Consider the following 21,281-nt stretch of genomic DNA (forward strand, 5'->3'; position numbering starts at 1 on the left):
AGTCTAGGGGTAATGAAAATGGCATGTTTCTCGAAATTGTCGGCTTTTTAGTAACGATACTTATTCTACTGCGGATAGGGACTATTGAAAGTCTGACCTTAAATTTGATCTTGTTGTGGAAAATGGAGTGCAAATGGACATCACTTCAATACTATAGAAATGCTTTGATGGCTCACGCGACGTCGCAGACGTAGTTGCGTAATTTCCAGCCGCGGAGGCTGACCTATGAGGAACATGAAAGTGTCGGCATACTTTAGCAGAGCATAACTGAATTGCAATTTTGTAGAGTGGTATCAATCAATAAATCAATCGATTGATTGAATGAACACGTGGCGAATATAAACTTTATCAGTACTTTGGGGGGAAACTAGCGCGTTGATTGTCCGTTGAAAATTTTCTATGACGCGTACCGCGCCGCCGTCACGTGACTGAGTGCGCCGTGATGACGGACATGGAGGTTTTCGCCTCATGAGCCTATAAGGCGTTTAAGCCTTAGTCAAGACACTCCGAAAGTTCACATGGACGAGCTGTGGTACATGGAGACTTGTTGAGGAAGACAACGATGTATTGAGGAGGATACTGAGAAAAATGTTTGCATTCACCTCGTTGGAAAGTTTCACCCGTCTTCACATCCCCTCTCTGGTGGTTCAGCATATACTGCATTGGACTGCTAGTCCGGAGGGAACGTTTTCGATTGCCAGCCACGGTGATCGCACTTTTCTACTTAAACTTCGGTGCAGGTCAAGGAGCACCACATGTTCAAAATTTATTTGGAGTCCCCACTACGGTATGCTTCATAATGATATTGTGGTTTCGAGCTTAGAATTTTTTTAACCTATTCCGAACTGAAGAATTAACATCGTGTACGCTTGCATTTTATCACTGGTAATTTGGGCTTAACAGTGCGCGCCACACAAAAGACAACCACGATAAAAAAAGAAAAAAAACTACTAGACACACCACAGCAAGCAATAACTGGGAAACGCAGTGAACGCGAGATGAATACGAAAGTTAGGCCACAGCGCCACCGGATCTGCCTCGGCGCTTGACCAAAGATCCGAGGCATGACGTATGTGCATAGGCAGGCGAGGGAACAACAGCTGGAGTCGTCTGTGTTTTTGAGCTCCTTTTTAGGCCTTCGTTGCTATGCAGCGAACGTGCCGAGCCTGCAGGACGCTTTATGATATGATCATTTCTTACCAAGTCTATAACATGCTGCCTTTTTTATTCTTTACCGGTGTGCACTCTTTCCGCACGATGTGGTCATGATTCTGAAATTTCACACCACTCGAGGAAGCACTGGACGCGACGTTTTTTTTTTCTTTTCGCACGGCTTCGTCGAACACGTTTCTCCTATAGCGGCCACCCGTTTAAGGTCTGCCAGATAAAACAAAACTGTTTTCGGTAGCACTATTGCTTCTCGCGATATATGTGTGTTTATATAAAGTGCGTCACAGGAATGCGTGCAATGCCGCAGTGTCTGACATGGTTACCTTTCTTTCTTTCTTTTTTTTTTGCTGTGCTTGTTCGCGAACAGCGTATATAAATCTTCGAGAAGTAAGCTGAGAATTCATTGCTCCTTTCAGCGGGCTCTTATCCCCCATCCGTTTTCCGGCCCGATGCTTTGGCCCTGTTTTTCGAAAGCCACGCACGGAAAGTAAGCGTGGCATGTACTTGTCCGAGGCAGTGCATGTTATTTTTTTTTTTCGCAGGCTTTGGGATGCAAGAACCGCGTATTGTTACGCCTTCTCGGAACGATGTATGAACGCGATAGCGTTAAAGAGCTCTTTTCGCAGATATTTTGGTCTCGGTGTCGGCGTCGTTGGTTGAGAACGAAAAATCATCTTGTCCGTGACTGAAAAATCGAGAAATATGCAAATAAAATAAATAATAAAAAACTTCGGGTTCGAGTGAGTATCGAACTCAGGCCGTCTGCATGGCAAGCAGGTGTCTACCAATGAGCTATGCTACTGAAACTGCTTCAGAAAAAAACGCTATATGAATGTCATGTAAGGGAAAGAGTCTCCTTGACGCATGTAATATTGCGTGGCAGAAGTGCAGAATTGCGCCAGGCGTCAAAACATGTGAATTGCGCAACGAGTGGGTGTTTTAAAGGCCCACCGATTACAAAGCGATCAGACATATTTAATCATAATCAGCTGCAAAAGCATCAACAAAGTGAGCAGCTGCGTAGGTTCGCGTGTTGCCTTACGGAAGCGTAGTAGGCCCTTCGCTGCTTCGCTAAAGGAAGAATTATGACGTAGTGGGCACTTAACAACTGCACTTGCAGTAGAAATTCTAGGGTAGTTCACGGAGGCCAAATGTTACGCGCACAGTCGTTCGTTTCCTTACAGCACGGTTGAGGCATTCATCGAGAACCGAAGCTATTCTAGCAATTTAGAAGGCTATGCGCACGCGGCCCGATTACGCTATGGCGTTCTACTCATGAAGGCAAAGCTCACGCGTCCTCCAAGTTTTTCTTTTTTTACTTTGCGAGTTGAAATAGAATGCTTACGCGCATTCCTAAGGTCATTGGTCACCGCATTATTTAGGTAAAACAAAAAATAGGCATATCGTTGTAGGAATGTTTATTGAGCAGCATCGTAGTCTAAGCAGCATCCATTGTTACACTTGATAGCGTGGTTTTGAACGTAACTGACTTAAGACAAAATGCGATAAAATTGTAGTGATTTCTAATGACATCTTGATTTGTCTGCTATGAAGCATGTCCGTGTGGACCACTGATAAAAGGACACTAAGTCCCACGAAAATTTCAGGAGTCAAACCCACGACCTCATGCTAAACATCAGAACTTCCCAACGGAGGGCATGTGCTGGAAGATGTCAGTTGCAAGGGAATGTCATATGATAGCTGCCTGGTGAATGAGCTTTCCAGAGAAGGTAGACGATAAATCTGCGTCTGAAAGGTGGCCAACATGGCTTTTCGTCCAACATGGCTTTCCGTCACTACAGATATCATGCATAGCGAAGTGAGTCAGAATGTCTAAGTGCCCTTGTGTACTGAACCTTTGTTCTTATTAGCATCTTTTATCACTGCTGAACAATTGTTAAAGCTGGCTTAGTTTTTGCATACTAACTGTGGGAATACTGCAACTCCCAATTTTTCCTTTTTCTGTCCTGTTTAACAGTACCTACCTAGTTCGATGATTGTCGCATCTTGTTCTTCTTTCTTCCTTTCTTTCTTCCTTTCTTTCTTTCTTTCTTTCTTTCTTTCTTTCTTTCTTTCTTTCTTTCTTTCTTTCTTTCTTTCTTTCTTTCTTTCTTTCTTTCTTTCTTTCTTTCTTTCTTTCTTTCTTTCTTTGCCTTGCGGAGATGATTAGCTAACGGACTGAGTAATGCCACTAACAGGCTTACTACATTAAATTAAGAAATACTGGTAAGGATGCTCGCTGACGAAAGCAGGACAAACCTGCGGGAGGACAAGGACAAGGAAGAGTGGGAAGGATGGGGGGTGGGGGGGCTGACCGCTGCATTAGGTCCACGTTCATCCTTTCGTCGCTTGCTTTCTTCTCGGCAGCAACCACTCATGGCGGCGCGTCTGCTACGTACTGCAGCGCTCGGGAGATTTCGGCGCCTTTGGACTTCTGGGAGGACTTGTTCCTTTCACAGGGTGGCGTTAGATTCTTGTTCGTGTAAAGAAAGAAGGTAGTCAGCCTAGTAAGGTAAAGTCTAGTAAGGCTGGTGCGGCAAACTTGTATTGACTAAAGATACTGCGGTCACAGGTGCCCTCATAGATTGGTATTTGTTGAACAGATGTTAGTATGGTTCGGTGAACGTGAACTCCCCCCCCCCCCCCTCCACTCCTCTCGTTTTGTTTTCCACATTTTTTTCTTTTAGTGGTTGCTTCCTCTTTACCTTCGCTCACCCGAATAGACACGCCGGCCCTTCTTTCTCTCCGACCCCACCCCCGTTTCGCACTTGCCCTTTCCTCCTCGGTAGTCTAAAAGCAGACAGCCTCGCACGGTTAAAACTGGTTTATTGTTACTCCGATGGAGGCGGCGACCGAACTGGCGGAGGAATACGATCGGTGCTCGTTTGTGCCGAGCGAGCGCCAGGGGAGGATTTTCAACATCTTGAACTCGTTCCCGCCACCGGTCGTTCGGGAACGACTGCAAGGCTCGCTCGGGATGAAGGAGTGGTTGGGACAAAACACATATGCACGCGCTATGGTAGGCAGTTGCAGCCGTTGCAGATTTGAAGACAAGATCGCTTGTTAAAGATTGGTTCTAGCGACATCCGTGTTCAATAATTTTTCATATCTTCAAGCTTTCATCTTCTCCTGGACTTTTGCCTCAACTGAACATCCCATAAGCGTCTCCCTAGCGCGTAATAGGTTGCATTGAATAAAAATGCACGTCCTCACACTCTCGGTAAGGTTACTGCCTTTTCTTCCTTTATTTCTTTTTTGAAACAGAGAAATGAGTTCAACCGCATTTCCGGGCATTGGCCCGAAAGCCGCAGCTGTTAGAATAAAAATTCGCCCCTCGAAGCTTACAAAATACCGTCGCATTAAAGCTCTCAGGCCACAAGACGACGCGCTCTCTGCCGTTCGTCTCGATTTTTTCGGCTCAACAGGCCAAAGGCCGGCTACCGCTCAAATTTGTTCTCCGAGAAAGGCCAAGACATGAATCAGGCTTAGAGGATAATCGCTGGCCAAACAAGGGGGGCGTCGAGAGGGAGTAGAAGGGTAAGCACGTCGCCTTCATCGACGACGGGTCAATACTATACACCGCTTTTTGTCCACACGCGCGCGGCTACTTCCCCGACCCCTCCCCCACCCCCCCCCCCCCCCCCCCAATTGCAGGCATCGTCTTTCAAGCACACAGCGTCACACTTAGCCGACGTTTACTTCGCGCATGTGCGACACCCAATATAACAATTGTTGGGGTTTTACATCCCAAAACCACGTGCACCTAAATATAAGTACGCGGGCATGTAGTACTTCTCCTCCATCGAAATGCGGCAGCCGCGGCTGTGATTCGATCCTGAGATGTTTGGCTCCGCAGCCGAGCACCATAACCGCTAGACTACCATGGTGCGTCCGCCCACTAGGGACAAAAAAAAATAATACCAACAGGTGGATTATGCTTCACTCCGTCGGGGAAATAACATCGCTAAGGTGTCTCCACTGCTGTCTTCACTATGACGCAATGCCTTTAAAAAAAGTCACAGTTTCGCCGCAAGGGCGAAGCAATTAATGCGATAGCAAGAAAAGCGGCCCGTGATGAACGCGCTGCTACGCTGCAGAAACATCTACCCCTAGGCAGCAACTACCGCGCGAAGAGACAGCGGAAGGGCAACGTTCTCCCATGCGCAAATATTTGAAGAAGCGAGCGAGCTGGCCGACGACTTTTAAATGCGCCCCTTGCGCTCCTCGTGCCATCTCACTGGTAACGAAGATACGCTTATAAGCGCATGCCGTCTCTGAGTACTGCCAGCGGTAAAAGGTTTATATATAACGCTCGCCGTTTGCTAGCTGAAGGATCTGCGTTTTGTGGCGTAGTGGTTAACGCCACGCGTTGCGGAGCGAGAGGTCGCAGGTTCGATTCCGCTTCGGAAGCATTTTTCTGAATTATTTTTCTTTTGGACTTTTAATATATATATATATATATATATATATATATATATATATATATATACACGTTCCATGACGGCGGCGGCAAAAATCAGCCGAGACTGTCAATATAATTGCTACCCCAATAAAAAAGGAAAATATCGAAAGGGAAGTCCCAATAGGAGCGGCGGAGGGACTGAAAGGGACAACATATACATAACTATATAAGGGCATAGTGAAATGCATCTAATGTTCTGCTTCAAAGACGCTGGGTAGAAAACAATAAAGAAAAAAAAACTAAATAAATAAATAAAAAGTGATACGCAGACTGCTTTCCTGCATCACAACTGAGATATGTCCTGTATGTAACATTCTTACCACGGAACTCCAGCGTGACTTTTGCGATAAAACTTGACTTGGTGGTCATAGCACGGGATAAGATTTTAAAAACGAAATGCTAAAGTTGTTTGTTTGCTCTTCTCGTTCATAAGAGCAGCGCATTAAGAGCCCCTTACAGCGACGGATTGAGGGATCCGCACTTTTTACAATGGTCGCTCGTCAACGCAAACAATCGCAAACGACGGAATTTGTTTCCTGTGCACCACAACACGGTGGACGGTCACGTAAAACGTGTTCAAGGGCTTCCTTGCTTACGAAATAATCTCAGGCAGTGTTATCAGCCCGTCCAGTGTTACGTGCGAAAAGATGCTGCAAACTAAGTGTCTATAAGCCGACAGAGCAGATATTCATTTATACAAGCGTCCGGCGGGTCATACTCAAGTATATTAGTACAAGTAAACACGGAAGCATAATTTGAAACTTTGAAACTCCTTGCAACACGCCAAGAAATAGGTGGAAATGGCCAAGCGGCCACAGAAGCAGGAACAAGAGGTGGAAGGTGGTTTCTATCACTTGCCGCATTGTAACAAGTTTAAAATTGCTATTCCAACTCGCCCCACTTTTCAGCACTAGTCAACCTTATTTAATCATTTCGATGTTTTTTTCTTATGGTAATCTTATTTCTTTTTTTCGTTTCCCACACTGAGGGCATAGGCCACAGGTCGAGGTGGAACGGGAAATTTCGTTTTAATTGGCGCCTGGGGAACCGCGGGAAGGCCTGCGGTCCAACGCCGCGGTCCCGGCTTCACACTGATGCTATCTGAGGGAAATAAATGGTCTTTCCGCCGCACTCCTCCGTTCGCCCGCTTTCTGTTCACTTTTTGCGGGAGCTCTCCGGCTTTCTCTTTTAGTAGGCCACTGAGATATGCACAGTATGGGCTGAACGGTTTCAAATTGAAGTTGAGAATGTAAGCATGGAGCGTAAATTTTGTAATGACTGACACTTGTTTGAGCATTCTCGCTTAATTTGAATCACAAGGCCGCAATATTCCAAATCGTCAAAACTGAAACGTTCGGCAACAAAAAGAAATGATGGTTCGTCCCTCTTTCTTAGGAATCGTTCATAACGCGAATTCGAAACAGTGGCGGCTTTTGACGACGTTATAGTACTGACATTGCGCAGTGTGTATTGTCAAAGGGCCGGCATGCCATCCTTTGACACGGAGGCAGCTAAATACATACAGATTTTATCGCTCAATGTTTTCTGCACAATATTGCGAAAATTCGGACAATATTCTCTCCTAAGAAAAGAAAACCCTAGTAAGTTACGCCTCTAGATGACGGGTTATGATTTCGAGCATTCTAACGTTAACCAATTAAAGATTAACACACTGTGCGACATTCTCACTTTTCGTCGACACCTTTCGTCAAATTTAGACGTCAAGTTTAGCACCTTCACTTGTACTATAATAAGCAGGCTTAGGCGATCCTGTTCAGAAACTGTACCGTGTAGTGAACCTTCATGTTGTCTGACGGATCGATACCTGAAAGAGAGTCTACCTCTTATAAAGGACGAAATGATATCAAGTGAACATTATCCTTGTTAGTCGCGTTCTTCGTTCATCCGCTTTACCTGTTTCGGCTTTCAATAAGAGTACGTCCTTACAACGTCTTTCACTCAACCGTCGAAAGATGAGAAGAATAAAAAGGAGTCCTAAAAAGGGGCGCGTCGTGTGTCCGAGCATGACCTGTAACTTGGCATCCAAAACAAGTCCAAACGAAGGAAAATAAATAGTAACATTGAAACTGAGTTTACATCAAGGACCATCTTTTCTTTTCTGCAGAAAGAGCAAGAAAGAGACTGAGTGGCAGAGAAGTAACACGCGAAGGAAGAACCACGCGGGTAAATAGAAACCGGAGCCGTGTTTTGGTGTCCGAGCATCAAAGTGGATTCGAGAGTGAAAGAGCTATATTGCTAGAAACTCGGAACACTGGCATCACTGCAATCGCATCCTCACTTTCCACCTTTTGTTTTCGTTTGCTTTCTTTGTTTTTATCTTGTAGGGCGGGTCATCAAAAATGGAACGGCTGCCCCTTGTGCGAGAGGTAACAGCCGCGGTGCCTTCGGGCACCCTCTCTGCGTGCGATAGCAGAAAAAGTGGCGGCCACGCGCTGTGGACATTTACATCGCGTAAACATGACTTTTATGCCTTGCGTGCAGCGCTTGACAGGTCGCTATGCATCTACGAACAAATTTACGGTCACTGTCACCACGTAAAATAGCCAAATCAACCTCACAAGTGAATGTTGCATGATGTAAGATGATATTTCGTAACATTTTTCGGAACAAAGAAAATGTTCGTCTATCTATCAATTTTAGTGTGATCTGTAGAGAGCTCAGCTAGACGTAGAATTGTAAGAAAGTGGGCAGCAGGTGCGGTTGATGGTTTCTTCGTATTCACGTGCGTTCGCGTATTCTGTCAATCCTTTATGGCAGCTAGAATGAGCATTCGTAAATTGCGAGTCATAGGCGGTAGAGCAAAGCTTCAACGCCACGGAAGAGGCAAGCTGGCACTCGTAGCTTCAACAAAATGTGCAGGGTACGCAGAGAGGTAGAGAGAGTTTATTGAAGGAAGGCGCAGAGGTCGGTCTGAGTTAGCATGCCCTGGTCTGCTACCCTACTGAGAAAAAAGAGAAGTAAAAACGACAATGAAAGGGTATAAGTGATGACGCATGCGGCACTTAAAGAGAGAGCCTCGAAGACGTTTACTTTATTCACATGATGTAAGGAGATGTTGGCGCACAATTAAGGTGCGGGCTATAAGTGTGTTTTTGCATATGTGTGCCCGAGTGTTCTATTTTACATGAACTGCCTTGTATGTTTTACTTTAAGATATGTGTTCAAGTTTCACTCAAGGGCTAAGGAGTAGCCGGCGCCATAATAGTGCGCCAACATCTCCTTATATATCATATCAATAATAAAAAAAAAAAAGGTGCGGGCTACTCCTTAGCTCTTGGAGGTGTCTAACATAGAGCACATATGGTCCAAATTTCTAACCACAACTAACCCACAGTACATACAATATACAACTTAGCGTAACAGTCAAGATATAAAATAACAGTAAAAACAACATAAACAATCACATATATGTATACACACGGTGATGTTATAAAAACAATGAAGAGCAACCTTTGCATAGCATAAGCAACACAAAAATAGTCAACACGCACATAAATATACACTGTGCCGTTAAAACAAAACAAATGTTAAATGCGCTAGTAATGGCCAAGAATACCACTGTATGCAAGAAAAGTTTTCAATGCTTTTAATCAGGGGCGTAGCCAGAAATTTTTTTCGGGGGGGGGTTCAACCATACTTTATGTATGTTCGTGCGTGCGTTTGTATGTGTGCGTGCCTATATACGCAAGCAAAACTGAAAAATTTCGGGGGGGGTTTGAACCCCCCCAACCCCCCCCTTGGCTACGCCCCTGCTTTTAATGCACACTTCTGTAAACCTCTTGTTGGCCACGAACCCAAAAGTTTCCTTAAACTTAGTGGTCTGTGTTCATGAATTTTGCTTTAGTATGCGTGCATGCGGACGACATCGGACGAAAAATATTTATCGCATCGCCTAATAAGGTCCCTTGATTCCACACAACTACGCGCAATTATCGCGGTCTTACCTTAGAGATGTCTACGTGCTATTCGCCAGCTACTCCAGGTTCCGTTTTCTTACGTCGGCAGGGCTCTCGGGGAGTACCTCTGTAAGTGCGCCTAGCCTCTCGATTCACTTTCTTCGCGATGTATGCCTCTATTCTGCGACGGTCACCATGCAGGGCGACAGATGCGTATAGGCGCGTTCTCTGTGGGAAGAGTGGCATAGCTTCGAGTAATGGCTGATGTTGCGAAACGGGATGGATCCTTGTCGTGCACTTACAAGCATGCGAAGGACTCCTCGCTGAGGAACGCATAGCGCCGTATTTATGAGCTTTAGGGGATGCTGTGTTCTCTTGGGCCATGTACTTAATGTGGGATCCCGTTCAGCTTGCTGATGATCAAGAATAGTCGCAATGCATGTGTTACAGTTACGCGAAGGCTGGGACGAAGCTGTATTTGCGTGACGCGAACCGAACAGCCTATCTGTTTTGGTGATGATTTGCGCGTAAGCAAGATTAATTTTCGGTTCAATTTAGAATATGAGTTACACTTTGCAGCAGGACATGAACTGGACCAGAATCGCGAGTTGGGCTAGTTGGTGGATGTTCATCGTAAAATAATTGAAAGCGCAACGGGTTAAACAAGGACAGAGAGAAGAAAATAACACAGCGCTGTGTCATTTCCTTCTTTCTGTCCGTGTTTAAGCCGTTGCGCTGTCAATTATTTTACGATGAACATGAGCTGGACATTTGAATATAATAATAGTGTACCTGCGTGCATTTTGGTTGCATTCGGTTGTTGTAGACAACTATTCATCCGGCCCTAATCTAATGAATTCTCGCCAAAGTGAGAGTATCGCGGAAAATGAGTGCTTGAGAGTACCGCCCAAGTTCTTTCAGATTCTTGGAAACCACAAATAAGTGCTTTAAAATAACTATTACTCACTGTAGAGCTCCTAAGGCGTAGTTGACGTGGGCTCTCCAGAGACGGCTAGTGAGCGAAGCCCGCATAGATAGCTTCGAAAGACGTGAAAATGGCGATCGATAGCCAGTATGTCCGTTTCCTGAGTGGTGGTGGCATTTTTCAAGTTGCTCTGCGGTTCTCGAGCCGCTAGAACGCTGTCTAGGTGCTCGAAGTCTTTCTTTCTTTCTTTCTTTCTTTCTTTCTTTCTTTCTTTCTTTCTTTCTTTCTTTCTTTCTTTCTTTCTTTCTTTCTTTCTTTCTTTCTTTCTTTCTTTCTTTCTTTCTTTCTTTCTTTCTTTCTTTCTTTCTTTCTCTCTCTCTCTCTTTCTTTCTTTCTTTCTTTCTTTCTTTCTTTCTTTCTTTTCCAGAGGTGGTGTCGCTAGAATCACAATTGGACTCTCACGATTGGAATCACGATTAGAATCTATTGGACTGCTATGAAAGCAGAGCCAACACTGGAACCACAGACGTTAATCTCATATGACGCCTGTATCGTAGCAGTACATATGTAGTGTTTATCGCTTTGTTATAAGATTATATAGCCAGCACCACAACCACAATTGACGTTGCACCGACATTCTGCATAGGCTGTTTTTCCAGACCAGTTAGAAGACCTGGTGTGCCTCTGTGGTAGAATACGTGACCGCCACGCAGGATGCTTGGGTTCAATTCCTGCTGGGATCCTAATATTTATTCTTTCCATTCGTCGGCTCAACGCTGCCGATGTCGGTTTTTCTTAACGCTCTCGCATTTGAAATACCAGTGTCTGTTCTCGCTGCTCTTGGGTAGATGTAAACTGTCAATCACCTGTGGCGCATACCCGTACACCGCGGCCCGTGTTATACCCTTGTCACACGGGCAGTCTAACCGCAGTTAAGTACGACGGCCGTTACGTCTAACGGCTGTTGTACCTTGTCACACGACAACCCTAACCGCAGTTAATCCGCTAACGACCGTTTTCGTAAACGGAGGTAGGCAACCCCTGTTAGCGCCGTAAACTGACAACATGGCGGCCCCCATGTCGGACGCGAGCGGCTCGGCTCCCAGCGAAATATCCAGCCAAAAGCGTGTCAACTGAACCGTTGCGACGACAGAGGCGTTGAAACGCATTTGGGAAGATAAACTACCGGCTTTGAGGTACAAGTTTGTCCGTGCTGCAAAAATCTCGTGTGCATTTCACGAGATTCATACACGGCTGCGTTCGTTCATTAAACAAGGCTTCACGCTATTTGATAGACGCGCATCAAAACACGCTGCTGACGCGTTCATAATCGAGCGTGAAGCCCTGTACAAGGCGGTGTTATAGCGGTGTTGCACGAACGCAGCCATGCATCAACTAAAGAACGCTTGGAAGCGCTGAAAACGTGTGACAGCGCCTCTGTCTGGTTTGCGGTAACTGTGGTTAAATCCGCTAACTGCAGTTGGGTATAACAGCGGTTAAGCTTACCCGTGCGACAAGGGTATTAAACGGGTATGTGCCACACGTGCCCTAGAGGAAATGGTCTGACGACGTACGCGACAGGCTTTTCACGTTATTCGTGTCATGACCGGACAGTCATATTCGTCAAATCCTCTTACCCTCTCATGCCAATTTCGGTCTACACCCAGTTAAGGAGGCGATCACGAGAGCGCGCAGACGTAGGCGGATAGATAGATAGATAGATAGATAGATAGATAGATAGATAGATAGATAGATAGATAGATAGATAGATAGATAGATAGATAGATAGATAGATAGATAGATAGATAGATAGATAGATAGATAGATAGATAGATAGATAGATAGATAGATAGATAGATAGATAGATAGATAGATAGATAGATAGATACGCTCAAAGTGCCTTTGGTTCGCTAATAAAAACGCATTTAAACAGCAAGACTGTCTATGGCTGAGCATTTGGGAAGTATACGAGCACAGTGCAAACTGCTGCATTCTTATCGCATAGTAGCGATAAGTAATTGACTTTCCGTCAAAAAGCAGAGCACGGGTTTTTAGAGGTGTCACATTGAAGGGGTCCTTGTTACTGTTGACCACGAGGGGTTCGGTAATGGTTTATTAAACTGTCATTTTTATTGTATTTTCCACCACAAAAAAAGGGGGGCCGCTGCTACCAACCATTGAAGCCACAAACTCGATTGTTCAATGAATCAAAAGATCAAAGGTCGTTGCGCCGCGGAAAGCCATCCGGTACGATTATGCAATGCTCGTTATTTTCATGAAATGCATACTTTCTACTTTAAGGCAAGAAGATTATCTTTGCTACAATAGGTTTCGCGTTTCTTTAGAATAAAGCGTTAGCAAGGTCACATCGCTTCACATCCTCAAACTGCCGGTGGCGGTGCTAATTTCAGCTACCTCGAAGCCGTTTGCAAAATCTCCGCCTGCATTTCCCGTCAGGTATAAGAAGGACGTTGGGAATGAAAGTGAAACGTAATAAATGTAAATAATTGTATTTAAAAAAATTCACCGACGATTACGATAGTGCCCAATGCGAATACTGAGCGCAGCTTCGTGTTAGAGCAAGGCCAACTGTGCCTGAAGTTTCGGCTTTCCGCAAGGTATCAAATACGCCTTAAATAATAATAATAATAATAATAATAATAATAATAATAATAATAATAATAATAATAATAATAATAATAATAATAATAATAATAATAATAATAATAATGTCTAGGGTTTAACGTCCAAAACCACGATATGATTATGAGGGGCGTCGTAGTGGAGGGCTCCGGAAATTTCGACCACCTGGGGTTTTTTAACGCGCACCTAAATCTAAGTACAGGGAAATCAAACGTTTTTGCCTCCATCGAAAACGCAGCCGCCGCGGCCAGGAGATGCCATAAATCATAATTTTTGTGAAGTAGGACAGCACCTACTAAGCCATTATTCGTCTTTCTGCGGATAAGCGAGGTACCCGCTACACATCTGTGAGGTACTATGTGCGCTTTGTTGATACAGCATGTGCCTGATGACGATGAATAATTATGGCTGAGCACTTTGCAGTGGTTAGGAAGCATTAAACCACACACTCGTTGTGCACTTACCATTCTGTGATGACTGGTTGTTAGTATTTTAGTTTTCTGCCACGCTATATTACATAGGTTAACGCGGTTCCTTGCCCGACATGACGCATATATAGAGCCGTTTTGCAAATGAATTTCAAGCACCAGCGTGGCTCTGTGGTAGAATACTGGGCTTCTACGCAAAGGGCCCGGGTACAAAGGCCAGTGGATCTTGGGTATTTTATTTCTTATTTAATTTTTATGCCTATCGGTTACTTTTTCATGCCTATCGCTTACGCCACCGACGCCCGCTCAACGCAGGGACGGGCGCCTAAGAGCTGCGCTCTGAAACATGGTTGATCCTTCCGTCATATCGGTTCAACACGAAAGCGAAACGTGTGTCGCAGTAGTAGTTGAATGCTTATTGTACATTGATATACGAGAACTTGCACAATGTCTATTGGTGTTTGGCAGCTGTAGCATCGCTTGATGTGGACGCACCCACGTTGACGCCTGGTGGCACATCTCCATCCCGACGACTAACTTTCATGAACATGATTAATCCTTTGTGGTAGCTGAAGTAGTTAATATACACCTGGACAATGCATATGGTGAATCCCTCGGAAAGATAGCTTCAACACGCACATAACAAACACTAAGTCGACATGCACGATAACAAAGTGTCGCCATTTGAGTAGAGAAACGGCCCAGTGTGCGCTCCCTAGTAGTCGGTGCCAGTGCACCCGAAGCTGCAGGCGGCGGAGATTCCATTCAGTTCATTTGGAAGCGGCCCCGCGCTGGCGAGGAGGCGTCACACGTTGACGCGAAAGGCGAATCGGGTAACTGCGTTGCCTACGAATCGGATCACCGTGGACGCCGCATTTCACCGACCATAGAGTTCTCTACAATATTGCAGCGAAAGCCTCCGCCGCGCTGAGACTACCGAAACGCTCGCAGTCGGTGCTCGTAGTGTCATGATGCATTACTCGTGGCATCCGAGATTGGCTCCAGCAACGCGCCGTTGCTGCTTCACTGAGCTTGGGCTAAGGTAACCAATGTCGCCATCCCGAGGAATGTTAACGAGTTAACAGAAAGATTACACCACGGCGGGGCTAGAAACACGACGCTAAACGCGACGCGCGTCGTGTCTCCCCCTAGTTTGGCCGTGATTTCTCACGGTTCGAGCTAGGAACGCGGTGTGACAGCCAGGCGAACGTCGCAGAGCTATTCTTTAAAGGGCCCCTCACCAGGTTTGACAATTTTGAGCTGATGAGCGCAATGCATGCACTAGGCGTTCACGATTACGTCTCCCAAAATTTGCAACGCTACGCGCCGCGTAAATGGGTCAAATTTCAAGCTGAACTCTGCTTGCCCTTCTTCTCGCGTCCACGCGCCCAGAGAATGAGGGGATGACGTACATGAGAGAATGGCCATACGTAGATAGTAGTGTTGTGACGTCGCTCCTCTACGTAGACGACTGTGCTCTGACGTCGCCAACAGTAGCACGTGACACTGCGATAATTATTTGACACGACGCGTAGTTTTTGTAATTTGTTGCTTGAATGGATGAATAAAACTTGAGAGCAATAATAAAACACACAAACGGAATGTGTGCGTTTTCTTTTTTAATTTTTACTGCGAATCGCAGCGAGATTCGAGACTAATCTACCTCCGTTTCGCACGAGTTCGTGTTCTCGCGCTTTGTGCATCGTGCAGACGCCACCCTTTACAACGAAACTAATTTTCTACCGCGTTCCAGCGCTCATTAGGCTCATTTATCCTCCCGCGTCTAACTAGATGTTCATGCGGCACACCGCTAGTCTCGCGTCCGTACAAATGTTGCAGCTTTCGTGCTCAGTAATAGGTTGAAAGCCAAGTGATCGGCGATGGCGCATTCGGCATAACTTGCAGAGATGAAGCGCAAAGAACGCCGCCACAACACTGCTCGCGTCTCGGGTGCTCGGGCTGGTTCGGGCGCGTCATGCGCTCGTGACATTTTGTGCGCATGACGTGTTCATGCGTATGCGTTATGTGATCCTTCCGCTCGTGTGCCGAAGAGGGCAGGGAAGGGATTTGGCTTGCGAAGGCTACGCGGGGCGAGCGGCAAGGGTTTGCAGCTCGAGTGCCTCCTCGCATCATGGTTTCGCGCCGCTACAAATTATTGTTTTTCTCAGCTTCTCACCGACCGATTAGAAAAATTCTTGTGGCATAATGCTCTTTATTGGGCTCGCAACAACTTGCAATGTCTAACTAAAATTCGTTAGGTCACCTGGTGAGGGGCCCTTTAATATGAATGGATGCTATGAGCGAGGCTTGGGCTAAAGCCGCCCCCTCGCGATGTAAGGCGTTGACAAATTACACTTGTGGAAACGCTCCGAATGGGACGGCCGTAGCAATGGTGCAACTACACTTTGCCGGAGCTAATCGCCGAGGCCCTGGATTACTTTACTATACCGCTCCTACACAGCGACACCACCCTGCGAACCAAGAGCCAATGTCTCCTCTAGAAAAATGTCTGCGACGTCGCTCGCTAACCCATTTTAGCCGCCCAGCTTTGAGTTGTCGTCGCTTGTCGAGAGATGGCGCCACGTTTTCCCCAATTGCTTTCAATGGGGTTTGGGTGGTGTGGCGTCGGGGGTGGTGGTGTGCGCATGCGCGTATGTGTCTTGTAAGGGGCGATCTGCAAGGATCGCTTGCTGCCTTCTTCATTAGAAACTATAAAAAAAAGGAAAGGAAAGGGAAGCGCAGGAGGTTTTTGGCTCACGCCACGCGGCAGGCATCTTTCTAGAGAAGGCATTATTGCAAGAGCACTGCGAGAGGGAAGTGTGAGCGATAAAATGCGCGTTCGTGAAATTCCCTGCATCTGCTACCGCATGTGTGACCGTGGTCGGTCCGCGGTCCGCGATGGTCGGCGTATTTCCTTGACGGAAATACGCCATGAAAGTCTGGGTGGACCCGACATAAAACACTTCCGTGTTAAAACTGGAAAAGCTAAACACGCTAATCTGTACTTATTTACAGGTTTTTTGAAAACGCCATATAAACTTAAAATTTTGTTTAGTGTCTTCAGAAAACACCGTGAATGTGCAATGCTTTCTGAGCAGTCCTTCCCGTAGAGGTTTTTGCTTTTCTTCTAGTCGCACATTGTCACCCGTTCAGTTAAGTATCTTTTTGCCGATGGACTTTTCTCGACGTCTTCTTTACTGCAGCTTTACCTGAAACCGTAGGCACATTCTTTACTTCCTCCGGAGTCGTCCTAGACGCCGACACGAAATAAGTCTCTTAGTCGTTTACGACTCGCTTGCACATTCGTGTGTTACCGTTTAGCAAAGAAGAACGGTGTTCTCCGTCTCCTGCTCTTCCAGAGAAAAATATCACGAAAAGACTCCGCGGTACTTGAGAAACTTTTTCAGTCGAGAAACAGCTTGAGCAAGTGAAACTTCGATGGCGTGCACGTTCGCCATGACGGCATTCTTTGCCTGGTGCAGGTAGACTTACTACCTGTGCGTCCAAATTCCTTTGTTTCTTCTCTGTTAAATCAAGCTGTTCGTGTTGATTCTGCATGATATTAGTTCTAACTGCGTGCAGCCACCAGAGCTTGTTCTCCTTCCAAGCATTTCTGTGGGAGAGCGCGGTTGATCTTGTCAGCTCTGTGTTAAGTCTGTCGCTGCCTGAAGAACAGAGAGACGCAGGCCGTTGAAGTGAGATACTTACAGCTAAATGAAACGCTGTTGGAATGATCTCATGTAAAAAGGGTGTATTCCTGATATCTGGCAGCTGACATTGCTTCTGGCATGCATGGTAGCAGAGAGAATAAAAAATATTCAGATACAACACAATGGGGGAGCAGTGGGGAAAGTCATGTATGGGCCGTGTGCCGCAGCAGGTTTTTCTTGCGCTTCCCTTCTCGACTCGCCGCGTAGAGCCTTTTTACCATGTCTCACGCACTTTGCTTTGTCAAGATATGTGCGCACCAACTTGCCTTGGGTGCCTTGATGCCCGCGCGCTCCGCGCGCATCGAGGTACTCTAAACTCGCCTAAGGAAGTACACCATCTAGCGGTGTGCAGGCGAAGTCTTTCTTCCTTTTGTATGGCCTACGAGATTGCATTCGGGCCGCACCGGTGCGTTACTAACGCTTATAATTATTCCCTCTGAATGCGTTAAAAAGTGAAAAGAAAGAAAAACTTAACATGGTCGCCTGTATTCCTGCATGTAGCCCGCGGACATTTAATTTTTTTCAGAGCACAGATGTACCGGGCTGCCGGGCTTGAGGAAATTGTGTGACACGATGGCGAAGCCACCTGTCGCTCCAAAGTGATTATAAGATAAATTCTTGCAGCGCGTTGCAGAAGGGGATACATAAGTAGCTGCTAGTCCAAGGCATCATCAGTAGGAAGGAAGGAAGGAAGGAAAAACAGGCGGAAAGACAGGGAGGTTAGCCAGTTTTTAGACCGACTGGCTACCCTGTGCTGGGGGAAGGGGTAAGGGGGATAAAAGATGATAGAAGAGAGATGTTACAAAAAAGGTGAGTGAGAAAAGAAAGAAAGAAAGGAGAATACGACACTGCTTATAGTCTGTCTCTAAGACCAGTAGCCTTTAAGCAGCGCAATAATGCTTTCAAAGCCTTCTGTGCTGACGATGGACTCGGCCAAGGTCCCAGAACCCTATTAGGGGCGAAGCTCCTTTGGGTGTGGGTCTGTCCCTCCTCTGTAGTGTGTAGTAGTAGTAGTAGTAGGTAGCCACCTCTAGTTCTTGGAGTGTTCACTAGATGGCGGTGTCGTAGCCACCTCTAGTTCTCAGAAAGATCCCTAGATGGCGCGGAGGCGCTCGCTGCGTTGCAGATGCGTGCTCTAGTCCCCCCCCCCCCCTCTCTCGCCTCGCGAGGCCGACGCAGGCAGCGTCTGCTAGCAAGTTTCTTGATTGAAAACACGGACTACTCACGTTGCACAACCGTTCACTGACCACCCCGGATATATAGGCACTGGATTTTGACCTCCAAGGTAGTGCCTGTGTGAGATTTCTCCTGTGCGTGAATAAACAATAAAAAATCACAGCGTACATGTAAAATTAAAGTGAGCTGCAAGTCGCCATGACTCTCATCGACCCTTTAGTATAAACGCATCCGATCTCACGTCGTTCATGATGTACTGGGCAGAATTCACGGAAGATTCACATATGGCGCGTGTCATTGGTGGAAGGCAATCGTTCGATTTAGTGCGTCGACGTACGCTAGGAAGACCGTTGTAATGAAGGGCCCACGTAAACCAACAGTACAATAAAAGTTTGATGTTTAATATATACATGGTGTTTCTCACGTGTTTACTTGATCATATACTGGGCGAATTACTCGGAGTATTCACGGTTTACCGATGATTCCCTCCGAAGCTTCGCCCCACTCATCATCATTCCCGCCGTGGATATGCTGTGGATTTTTTTTCCAGCAAAGGGCGCTTATCAAGTTTATCTAACGCATAGGAAAGTTCTTGTCTTGGAGCACTAAAACGGGGACACACACACAGAAGAAGGGAGATCGTTTCTTCGCAGCCGCAGTTATCGCATGTAGAGTTGTTGGCCATTCCAATCAGACAGGGGTAAGCGTTCGTGAAGACCACGCCAAGGCACAGGCGGCACAGAAGCGTCTCCTCAGCTCGCGATGTTCCTGACGGAAGACGGAGCTGGAGATTGGGATCCAAGCTGCGTAGACGAGCGTTGGTGAATTCCGCGGAGCTCCATTGTGCAAGTGGAACACTATGTTTGGGTTTTGCCCGCATGTGCCTGCACAGGACGTCCTTCTCCAACTACACCGCGACGTAATACAGCCCACTGCCGTGCGCCGCAAAGACAAGGCTATCCTTGCCCTCGATCTAAAATGTGCATTTGACAACGTTCTTCATGGCAACATACTGGAAAACCTGAGCACTTCAGACTGTGGGCACAAGGTATTGGCCTACGTAAGAGACTTTCTCTCGAAGCGTCAGGCCCTCCTCAAAATTGGAGATGACGAATGCGGCCCATACACTATGGGCACACGGGGAATTCCCCAAGGAGCGGTGTTGTTGCCACTCCTCTTCAACATTGCCATGATGCAGCTTCCACATCAATTTTCCCGGGCTGAATGAATTCATCACGCACTCTACGCGGATGATATAATTTGGACTACTGAAGGGAGCCTTGGAAAAATGGAGGACCAGCCACAGCGGGCCGCCTCCATCGTAGATAATTGTACAATTGGCTGTGGTCTCGAATGCGCGCCTGCAAAATCGGAGCTTCTGCACGTCAGAACAGATCCAAAAGACAACACAAGATTGCGTATCTTTTTGATGGGAGGAGGAGGAGGAGGAGAAGGGTCAACCAGACGCGCGCCTGGTTTGCTATCCTACGCTGAGGGAAGGTGATTAAGGGAAAAAAATATAGAGAGAAGGGAACAGAGAACAAAGAAAAAAAGTTACGCGTGAGCTTAAACTATACACTGCTGTGTTCGATAGTACTGGACGCAGGACTTCAGGCGTATCACGTTCCACTGTAGGTCGTCGAGTCATGGCGGCTACTGAAGGTTTGCAAGTACTGGACGTAGAACATCCAGTACCTGTCGTACGGATTCAGCTTATGGTGATTTCAGTCTGCCGATGAACACGCGAAGTGTGTCTAACAGTGATTGAAGCACTATGAGGATTGATGTGTCTTCTTCTGGCAATTTGTCAGTCGAAGATTCAGGGTTCACGCTTTTCAATGTGCACTGTGAATCTTCATGTCGCTGCGACTTCGGCAACGGAGGTCAAGCTGCGTCGGTTGTGTCCATGCCTTCCATGGTGTTCTGGTTTGTATCGGCAGTCGACGATCCGTGTGGCTGCGGCTGCGGCAATGTAGGCCAAGTGGAATCCACAGCAACCATGCATTTCATTGCATTCATTTTCATACCATCCGTGCAGAGTCCGGGTGGCTAAGGAGGTGGTGAAGCAGGGCGTCCAATGGGTTCTGCGGATGCAGAGACATTGGTTTTCTCTGGTGAACTACGGCGCCGACGGAGCCGCTTTCTGATGGGTGCGGCGGCCTCGCGATGCGATGTATGGTCTCTCGCCATTTGTCTCAATGCAGCTATCTCTCTTTTGATTTTTGGGCAATCTTTTGAGGAAGCTTCGTGGGGTTCATTACGATTTGAACACTTCAGAACGTTGGCTTTACAACTGTCCGCGGAATGGGTATCAGCGCAGCGAGAACATACTAGCTTATCTTTGCATACGCTTCTCACGTGACCTAGCTTCATGCAGTTTTGACATTGCTGTGGCTTCGGCACAATATGTCTTACAGGGTGTCGGAAGTGATCCACCTTTACATACGAAGGTAGAGAGTTGCCTTTAAAATCCATTTTTAAGCAGCGTGAGGTACCCGAACGAGCAACCTTGGCAATGACCCTAGCTTCATTAGGTAGCTCCTATCATAGAGATAGAAGAGATCCGGATCCTCCGCCTGTTCATCTATAATAGACTCAGACCGGAATCCACCATCACCAAACTCAAACGCATAGGCGAACAGGTGGGGCGTATGATCCACCGCATTTCCAACAAACGCGGGGGGTTGTTTGGAACCCTCCAATGCCAAGATGTCGCCATGGGGGGTGCTGAACTACTACCAGGAATTGAAGGAGGCCAACCTCGTAAACCAATATACGCGAATTGAGGAGACGCTATTTGGGCACCACCTGTTAGACCGCTTGCACTTAAAACATGACTGTATTCCAGAG

This window comes from Rhipicephalus sanguineus, chromosome 2 (genome assembly GCF_013339695.2).
Source record: "Rhipicephalus sanguineus isolate Rsan-2018 chromosome 2, BIME_Rsan_1.4, whole genome shotgun sequence".
NCBI lineage: Eukaryota > Metazoa > Arthropoda > Arachnida > Ixodida > Ixodidae > Rhipicephalus > Rhipicephalus sanguineus.